A 10,097-nucleotide genomic window follows, 5' to 3' on the forward strand; every position below is an offset into this window, starting at 1 on the left:
TGAATATGCTAAGGACTAAGAGTCTTACCTGGTAAGAGCGAGACAAGGACCAAGAGTCTTACCCGGTAAGTGAGGGCGATGACTCTTACCATGATAAACGTTTACCGGTAAATTGTTGCATACTATGTCGTTTTTGTGGACTAAAAATCTTACCCGATAAGTAAATAATAGTGTTAAATTTTACCGATAAACACTTACCGGGTAAGTGTTTGGTAAACGGCCTCTTAAACGATGTATCGAGGTTGTCATTGCCTCATGCCTTTCATTACTATAACTTATGTTCTTGAGACAATGTTGAATTCACACCCATTCCATAGAAGTTCCTCATTTGTCACAAAAGCAATGAGAGTTTTGCTTTTTCGCGACGGAATTTGTTTTTGTCACAAAAAACCCTGATTATTTGATGATGGTTGAAACCGTTGTTCCTTGAGGTAAAAGAATCATCAAGAAGCCTTTTACCAAGATACCCATTACCAAAAAGCATTAAAAAAGCATCTAATGTTGATATCATTTTTCCAAGATTTTTTCCCGACGGTCACACTTCATTACCAAATGGTATATCGAACCCAAAATCACTCTTTGGACATCATGGTTCCCAAACAAGAACATACTGGAGATGCCCTGTTCATTGATTTAACTCAAACGCGACATGTACTTTTGTTCCTTAGGTGTCGCAAAAGCCTTTTTTTAGGCGTTCAAAACTTTCGCTCTTTGAGACAAAAGAAGCCTCAAGAATCCCGTTACCAAATACCCGTATCAAAAGTGAGAAGTGTGTATGAATTTCATTTGTGATATGTAAAAAAATTATACATTGCAAAAAATGGTCAGAAATATGTATATTGACCAGGGACGTTCCAACCTTTTTGGAGGCCCTGCTACATCTAAAACTTTTGATTACATTGCATAAATGAGATGACGGATGATATATGTTAAGAATAAAAATGGGTTAAACCTAAAACGATTAACAATCTGAAACTAAACCTAAACCAATATTGATTTGAACCTAAAACCAAATAAGTAATGGTTTGAACCTAAATAATTTCGGCTATAATTTTACATAGGTCGATAATAAACACATGTAAATTTGGGCCCCAAAATTTCGAAAGCCCTGTTCAAAATCTCACATTTAACATGCTACGAACGGGTCTGATATTGACTTTATTTTCCAGGATCTTGGCGATGACATTTGGCTTTTTAGTGACCCTAATTTGGTGTCACAAAGGCTTTTTTAATTTTCTTTGCTCCTTGAGACAAATGAAGCCTCAAAACCCTTTTTCTCGCAAAAATATTTAGCTTCTCGTTTGAATCTTTCCCTATGTATATATACATGTACCAAAATGCCCTTTACCAAAAGAAAAGTACCCTACAAGGGCTTAGCTTGGTGGCAATCCTAATATCCCATGGGTCACGAGGTTCGATATTGGGGGCAAAAACTCTTACGGCCATGCCAACCTTTCATAGAAGAGCTTTGTTGATTCTAGGACAGTGTCGCAGTGGGCCTAGACTACGTGGAGCATTGGTGCGTTCGGACTGCAGATACCACTTTCAATGAAAATGCAAAAATAAAATGTATATATAGAATCCTTGTGATGGCCTTTGGCTTTCTAGCAACGATTTTTGTCGTCACCAAAGCCTTTTCGTACCCGTTGAAAAAGTATGCCCCCAGAGGCAAAAGAAGCCTCAAGAACCCTTTTACCAAAATACCCATTACAAAGAAGTATACGAAACATATATGTCGGATGTTGTTTTCCAGTGTATCATATGATTGTGACGGCATTTAGCCTTTTAGCGATGGTTTGTTTGTCACAAAGTCTTTAATCAACAATAGTTGAAAAAGATTGCTTTTTGAGACAAAACCATCCTCAAGAGACCTTTTTACCAAAATACCCATTTACCGAAAAAGTACAAAAAAATGTATATCAAGAACCTTGCGACAGTCTGCGGCTTTCTAGCGACACTTCCTTGTCGTCACTAGAGTCTTTTTTAGGGTTGAAAAAGTTTGCTCATTGAGACAAAAGAAGCCTCAAGAACCCTTTTTACCAAAACACCCTTACCAAAAGAGTACCAAAAACATGTATATGTGGACATTATTTTTCCAACATGTCATATGCAACACTATCTTGTACTATTTTGTAGCCCTTTGCATTTATATAGGGGTAAAATTGGAAGACATTTTGTTTATCAGATTGCATGTGAATTGGTACTATTGTTGATGAGTACACTTTGTCTTGAGACAATACCTTCATCTATGCTTAATATGTATGTTTCTATTGGCATTGCACTATCAACCCATGCTTGTTTTACATTGGCTTTCTATATTTAAAATATCTGTTTTTTCGATTTCTGAAAGCATTTGGTCGGGTGAAATGTGTTTTAGCATGTTTAAATTCTTGATCATTAATCTAACACTGTTCTTGATCCAGACAGAGAGATGTTGGTTCTCAGTGTGCGCAATGTTGCTTCCATGCTGGCTTGAAAGCACAATAATTGTTAAGAGATCTGATGATCTATCCTGTCTTTCGTTGCAGAGGAAACGCCAAGTGAATGAGAAGGAAAAAAACGTGGTTTAAAGAGACAGTGGAGGAGTAATATTATATGTAAAATTGAAATGTTGAAAAAGTCTTTCGGTAGTTGTGCTTGATTACCTGAACCCCATATAACAACTCGTCCCACATGGATAGAAAATGAGATTTGTGAGCTCGTTACAAGTTTCAAGTTATGAGCTATCAATAACTACCACCATGATTTTAAGTTGGATTTGAAGTTATCGTGTCAGCCTGCTGTTTTGGGCTTTGGATAAAATACTGAAAGAACCATTAAAAGATAGGTTATCCCATTCTGAAGTTAGTTAGAGACAAGATGGAACTGTTTTCTATGTCACAGATAAGTTATTTCCATACTGGCTTGGTTGCCGTAGTATGTGTCTACAGCATTGTGCTTCGGGCACGTCGTGAAGTTGTTTTTTTTTCCTTTGGGCCCTATCATTTATTTCATACTGATTAGATATTTCACCATAACAGTCCACGTCTCCATGACCATCTTCACAAATTAGGTACAAATCAATCAACTTTACAAAGATACCATCTTTATGCATTTTCAACATTTCACCCGGAATCATAGGATCGTAATTCTGTACTGTATGGGTATTAAATTTCTAAACAGTTCTTTGTCCAAAATTTAGTTGTCGGTCTTTTAACTGTAAGTTATTATGAACGTGCTACGTGCCTTAAATGCGTGCTTTCAAAATCCCAACAATTTTTTATAACAAAAAAACTTTCAGACACGTCTTTTTTGCAATCTAAAAGTGTTTTCTGGAGTAAAGAAAACGGTATGCAAACAAACCCTGCTTCGAATGAGAAATACTGGTTCGGTTTATTTGCACATGTCTTAAATATGACCAATCCACAATACCTAGTCAAGTTATATATCGTCACTAGCTAGCCTAGGTAAATCATGTTGTCCCAATAAGCCAGCCTTTTTACTTGACGACACGTGTCAACTATAAGTTGTCGGCACAAGTGCACGAAACCCTATGCATTGAATGTTTCATCATCTTTTCGATTCTAGATTCTGAAGACAATAATTGAATCTCGTGTGTCGAAATTATACGATATCAAAAACGACTTTTTGGAGTTAGAATCTTGAAAATCTAATTCATAACATCCAAATAATGAGTCTTTTTCTAATACAAAATCAATGCATAATTGGTTGACCCTAAATTCCTATGAAAAGAAAGTCCTTTATTTGACCCTTTTTGAGGTTTGGTGAATCATGAACCACCACCCCCACTACTATAAAACAAGATTTGACCCTAAAACATGTCTTATCAACCCCCATGTTTTCTTCTAAATGAGACCCATTATCCATTAAGCTCTTTGATTAAGCCAATTAGCAAAACAACCCCATTACACATCTCCCATTACACATGTAGTTGGTAGGCAAAAGACTTTTTTTTAATCATTTATTTTATTTGGGTTGTTTAAAGATTTCTTTAATTAACCTGAAGATCCAACCTGTTATGTGAGCTGACTAATTTCAGAACGACCATCTGCTTCGTGAGTAGCCCGGAGTCACCGCATTTGAACCTTCGTGGCTACAAGGGGATTTTTATTACTTCTTGGATTTGAACGTGAATTTGTATTGAGAAACTAAAGTCTTGAAAAAAATCTTGAAAAAGTTCTTGTGTTTTCAAACCATTATAGTCTTTTTATAGCATCATGACTCCTGAGCATCTTTAACAAATTCTCTATAATTTTTCTAAAATAGAGAACCAAAAGTTAAAATCTTTAAAAAGAATTACGTTTAATTTCAACGGGTTCTCTATTTTACAGATTTCAACAATGATTATATTATTAAAATTTACAGTTTTTTAGAAATTTTATATAAAATAATAATAATTTTTTCTATTTTAAAGAATTTATTAGAGATGCTCTGACTAGCTTGGTGCTTTGGCATAAACCTCAATATATTTTTTGAAGTATATAATATTTATATACAGCAAATAGAACAAGTAAACTCATACACCCTTCTCATTTTTGGTGAGATTTGAACCCTTTATCTCCTAGAAGGCCAAAGACTCACATACCGTTAAGCCAAAATCCCTTTGATAACCCTAAACCAGCTTGGGTTCTAAAGGTCAAAGTGCATGGAGGTCTCATGTTCAAATCCAAAGAGGTATAAAAATCCCCTTATGGTCATGAAAGTTCAAATGTAGTGACTCCAGCCTACCTTTAAAAATAAATAATAATAATAATTGAGCCTAAAAATTAAAATGGATTTTATTGAATAGAAAAAAGAATGTGAAATGTGATGGTAAATAAGATTTGCACAAGAGAGGGTGATGGGAAAGAGGAGCAGAAAAGACAGATGAAGGCCTTCAATTTGCTCTAAATACAAATGGAGTCCCACCACTGGAACATCGTGTACATCCCCCCCAGTCCTTCACATGCACCTTTTTTTTTTAAGGGTACGGATTCAGATTTTTTTTTAAACAGTGACATCATTTGATTATAAAAAAAATTATAGGGGAAAAAAAATCAAACGGTGGTAACGTTTGACTATAAGAAACAAATATACGAAATTTTCTTCAAACGGTGGCACCGTTTGACTAAAAAAATTGACACTAACATGATTGGAACTTGGGTCTGGGGTGAAATAAAAGTCTTGCAAACCAACTCTACCAAATAAAATTTGTTCTCATTGTAATTTCAAAATACATACGGTGACATATAACAGATTAATACGGTTGCACCTTTCACGAACCTAAATTTTCTTACCATTCGACCGAGGAATAATATGGTGGCATGTGCCACCATATGCACCACTATAGGTCCGTCCCTGGGTTATTACAACAAATGGTTTTAACATGTTTTGGAATATATATATATATATATATATATATATATTAAAGTAACAACCAAGAGGTGGTTCAATGAAAAACTTTCGATCATATTTATCTTTTTTTTACATGTTTTGAAACATTATTATAAATTAATCTTAGGAAATTTTATGAAATACCAACTAATCTTGTGGATCTTAAAATCCTATGTTTGTGGGATTTAAAACCACAAGGGTGGTGCCTGATTGGTTTGAGTTTGACTCCAAAGATCAAAAGTACCAGGAGGTCCCAGGTTCAAATCTAAAGATGAATAAAAATCTACTTGTGGCCACGGAGGTTCAAATGTGGTGATTAGTCGGCTTGCATAGCGGGTTAGATATTCAGGTTAATAAAAAAACCGAGGAAATCTTTCAAACTATATATGGGATTGAATTGAAATTCAATACCAAATCCCTCTAAATAATAAATAAACTTAATTATCTCGTCAATTTATATATTAGTACGATATTCGTATTTAATAATATACATAAAAATGTTATTCAAACTCTAAAATTTTAAATTCCATTTAAAGAATTCAATCATTTGAACAAAATCTAATATATATTTATTAAAATTTTATAATTAATTTTATCCAAATTTATTAAAATCATTAGGTGTAAAGCATATCCCATAAATATATATACTAGAAGGGTACTCGCATAATATATCGAGATAAATCTTGATTTTTTAATGTTTCGTTTTATTATTTCTGTTTCGGTCGATGTTGTAATACGGTTTTATATTGTTTTGAGAATGCGATAATGTTTTTATTTTTTTAATAAAATATAAATATGAAGATATCATGAAATTTTAAAAAATATATATATATTGATATGAGTACCAAGCTAACTATTTAAAATTTCTCGTTTTTTATATTTTTTTAATTCATTTTTTATTTTTGGTTCAATAATATAATTTTTTATAAAGATAATAATTAAGTATTTTGTTAGAATTAAATGATTGTTCTAATTATATTTTAAAAAATTTATATTTAAAATGAGACGTTTATCTTCTATTTGATTATGTTCATCTGCAGTTAGTTACACGATTTCAAACATTAAACTTTACTAAGTTGTACTTACGTACAATTTACTTACAATATTAAATTTTAAATAACATACATTAATAAACAGTAGTTCATATATAAAAAATGACTAATAACAAGAATTAGAGCATCAATTTTGGAATTTGTGGGATTGATGTCATGTATGTGACTCCATGGATTACTCTTCCCAAATTTCTATTCCAATATATTTTTAATTATTATTTTAAAATAAAATATTTTACATAGACTTGAACGTTAATTATATTATTAAACATTTTATATACAAAATAATAATACGTTTAATTTGATTGGTGAAATTTCTTCGATATTAAGCTTTAGATAATTCTTTAAATCTGAAGTTTTCTATTATTTATATATATTTTAGAGAACAATATAAAAAATCAGTTGGAGCAAAATACAGAACATAATCTACACTTATTCTGTTTTTAAAGAATCTGTTGAAAATATTTGATCGATTAGATTTTATTTAAATTCAACCAATATCCAGATATTTCGTATTTTTTTTAAACAAAATTTTAGTTATATTTAATATAAATATTATAAAGTATTTGATGAAAACTCTTAAAGACCATTTTTTATGCACGAAGTATTGTTTATTGATGCATATTACTTAAAATTTAAGATTACAAGTAAATTGTGCATAAATACAGCTTATTAAAACTCCATATTTGAATTCATGTAACTCACTGCAGATATACATAATCAAATATTGGATAAACATCTCATTTTAAATATAAAAGATCTAAAATATAATTAAAATAATTATTGAGTTGTTACAGGATACTTAGTTATTATCTTTATAAAAAATCATATTATTGAACCTAAATTAAATTTCTTTGTTAGTAAATCTAAATTAAAAAAAAATTGAATTAAGGAAATTACACCAAAACACAAGAACTTTTAAAAAGATTAATTTGATATTGCTATCGATATTATTTTTTTAAAAAATTTTATGATATTTTCAAATTTATATTTTATTCAAAAATAAAAACATTATCGATTTCTCAAAACCACATAAAACAATATTATATTGATATAAAAAAGAATAAAACAAAACACTGAAATCAAAATGTGTCTCAATACATTGCACGAATACCCTTCTAATTTAATATAAATGATATTAGTTTTGAAAGTTTGGTAACTTTTTGAAACCTTTTGTTATGGTTGTCAATTTATACGACCAAACATACCCACTAATAATGTTTGAGTCTTTGCTAGGATTTTATATCAACAATATTACGTTTATAACACGTCTAAAATTAATATCTATAAATGTTATGATAAAATATTTTATAGGAGTTAAATTTATATAACCAAACAAAAAATATCATATCTAAAAGTGTTACAATATATTTATAGAACATTTTTAGACATTTTATCAGGTTTTCAACACATTTATGAGCCGTTTACTAAACTCTTACTTGGTAAGTGTTTAACGCATAAATTTTCTCATTGGATGAACATGAAAAGGGTCAAGAATCTCACCGGGTAAGAGCGATGATAAAATGGAGAGTCTTACCCGGTAAGTGAGGATGACGACTCTTACCCAGGTAAGCGTTTACCTAGTAAATTGTTGCATTTTATATATTTTGATGTACTAAAATCTTATATATCAAAATAAATTATAGCGTTGACTCCTATTGATAAGCGCTTACCGGGTAAGCATTTGGGTAAACAACCCCTTAGCCTCTGTTCTCGGGGTTTAATGTCATATAGGGACTTGACATACTCTTTTGACTCCGTTTTCAAGGACATGCTGAAATCTCATATTGACCTGACCTGATCTGACCTGACATGACCATGTAACTTGTATATAATTAAATTACAATTTTTTTTTTTATAAAATTCAAATAAGGGGTCGTTTGCTAAAGGTTGCCCGGTAAGAAGTCCCTTCACTTTACACGATGAACATAACAAAAACCAAGAATCTTACTCGAAAATAGCGATGACAAAAGTCGACACTACAACAAAATCAGGTTTATAAGACACTCCCAAATTCTAAGCGTCCTAATAGACATCTTTATAGGAATTAGTTTATATGACCAAAAAAATAAAGTGTTATATCTAATTGTGTTGTATTAAGTTTATATGACGTTTTTTTGATGTCGTAATAAGTTTTTTAGGACACTTTTAATATAAAGCGTCTCATTATCAACTTTATAGGACACTATTTGAAAAAATGTCCTATAAAAAACAAGTGTCTTATAAAAATTTGAGTTATAGGACAATTTCTTAACAGTGTCCTATAAAGTTGCTAATGCGACACTTTGTATTAAAAATGTTCTTAAAAACTTGTTAAGACGTCCAAAAGCGTCATATAAACTTATATATTACAACGCCTTTAGATATGACACTTTATATTTTGGTCCTATTAATTAAGTCCTATAAAACGGTCTATTGGAACACTTAAAGATTGATGGTGTCCTATAAACCCAATTTTGTTGTAGTGCGAGAATGTTACCCGATAAATGAGGTTGACAACTCTTACCTTGTTAGCACTTATAGGATAAATTGTTGCATACGATGTCAGTTTGATGAATCAAAAATCTTACCTAATAAGTTAAGTGAGAATATTGACTTTCTATAAACACTTATCGAGTAAACGTTGGATGATAAACCAACCCTAAGGGGCCGTTTACCAAACGCTTAATCAGGTAAACGCTTATCAAGTCATATTACCTTACCGGATGAACATGTTAAGGACCAAGAATCTTACCCGGTAAGAGGGAGACAAGGACCGGGAGTCTTACCCGGTAAGTGAGGGCAACGACTCTTACCATGGTAAACACTTACTGGGTAAATTGTTGCATATAATGTCGTTTTGGTGGACAAAAGTCTTACCCAGTAAGTGGTAGTGTTAAATTTTATCAATAAGCGTTTACCAGGTAAGTGTTTGATAAACGAACCCTAAGTTCACGGGCAGACCTCATGTGGTGGCATGGGTGGCACGTGCCACCGTATTATTTCGCGGCCGAAGGGTAAAAAATTTAGGTTTGTTAACGGTGCTACCGTATCGTTTTAGAAGGTGCTACCGTATCGTTTTAGAAGGTGCTACCGTATTTCCCTGAAATCCAAATGGTGCAATTAAAACCCAAACAAAACAAAGCCCAACTAACCAAAACCATACTTTTTGTAATTATTTTTGAGTATATATTGACCGTTTTCAAAAGATCAAGACGCGTCGGGTACAAGTTTAGGAATTGTTTATCGGTAGACGGTACTATAAAAACCATATTTTTTGTAATTATTTTTAGATGTATATTATACTATATTAGTTATATGGTGCCACCGTTTTAAAAAATTTATGGGTATTCTTTAAATTTTCATTAGTATTCTAAAGATTTAAAGGGGGGCTCATTCAAACCATTAGTGGAAAGAAAATGGGTTTGAAACATGACTATTTATAATTAACTAGAAGCGTACTCGCGCAATGCAGCGAGATACATCGTGTTTTTAATATTTTATTTTATTATTTATCTCAGTCGATGTTATAATATGACTTTATGTGATTTTGAGAAAGCGATGATATTTTTATTTTTGAATAAAATATATGTTTGAYGATATCATAAAAATTTGACAAAAATATATCGATATTAGTATCAAATTAACTATTTGAAATTCCTCATTTTTTTGTATAATTTTTTAATCCAATTT

This window comes from Cynara cardunculus, assembly GCF_001531365.2.
Source record: "Cynara cardunculus var. scolymus isolate 2C chromosome LG 6, CcrdV1, whole genome shotgun sequence".
NCBI lineage: Eukaryota > Viridiplantae > Streptophyta > Magnoliopsida > Asterales > Asteraceae > Cynara > Cynara cardunculus.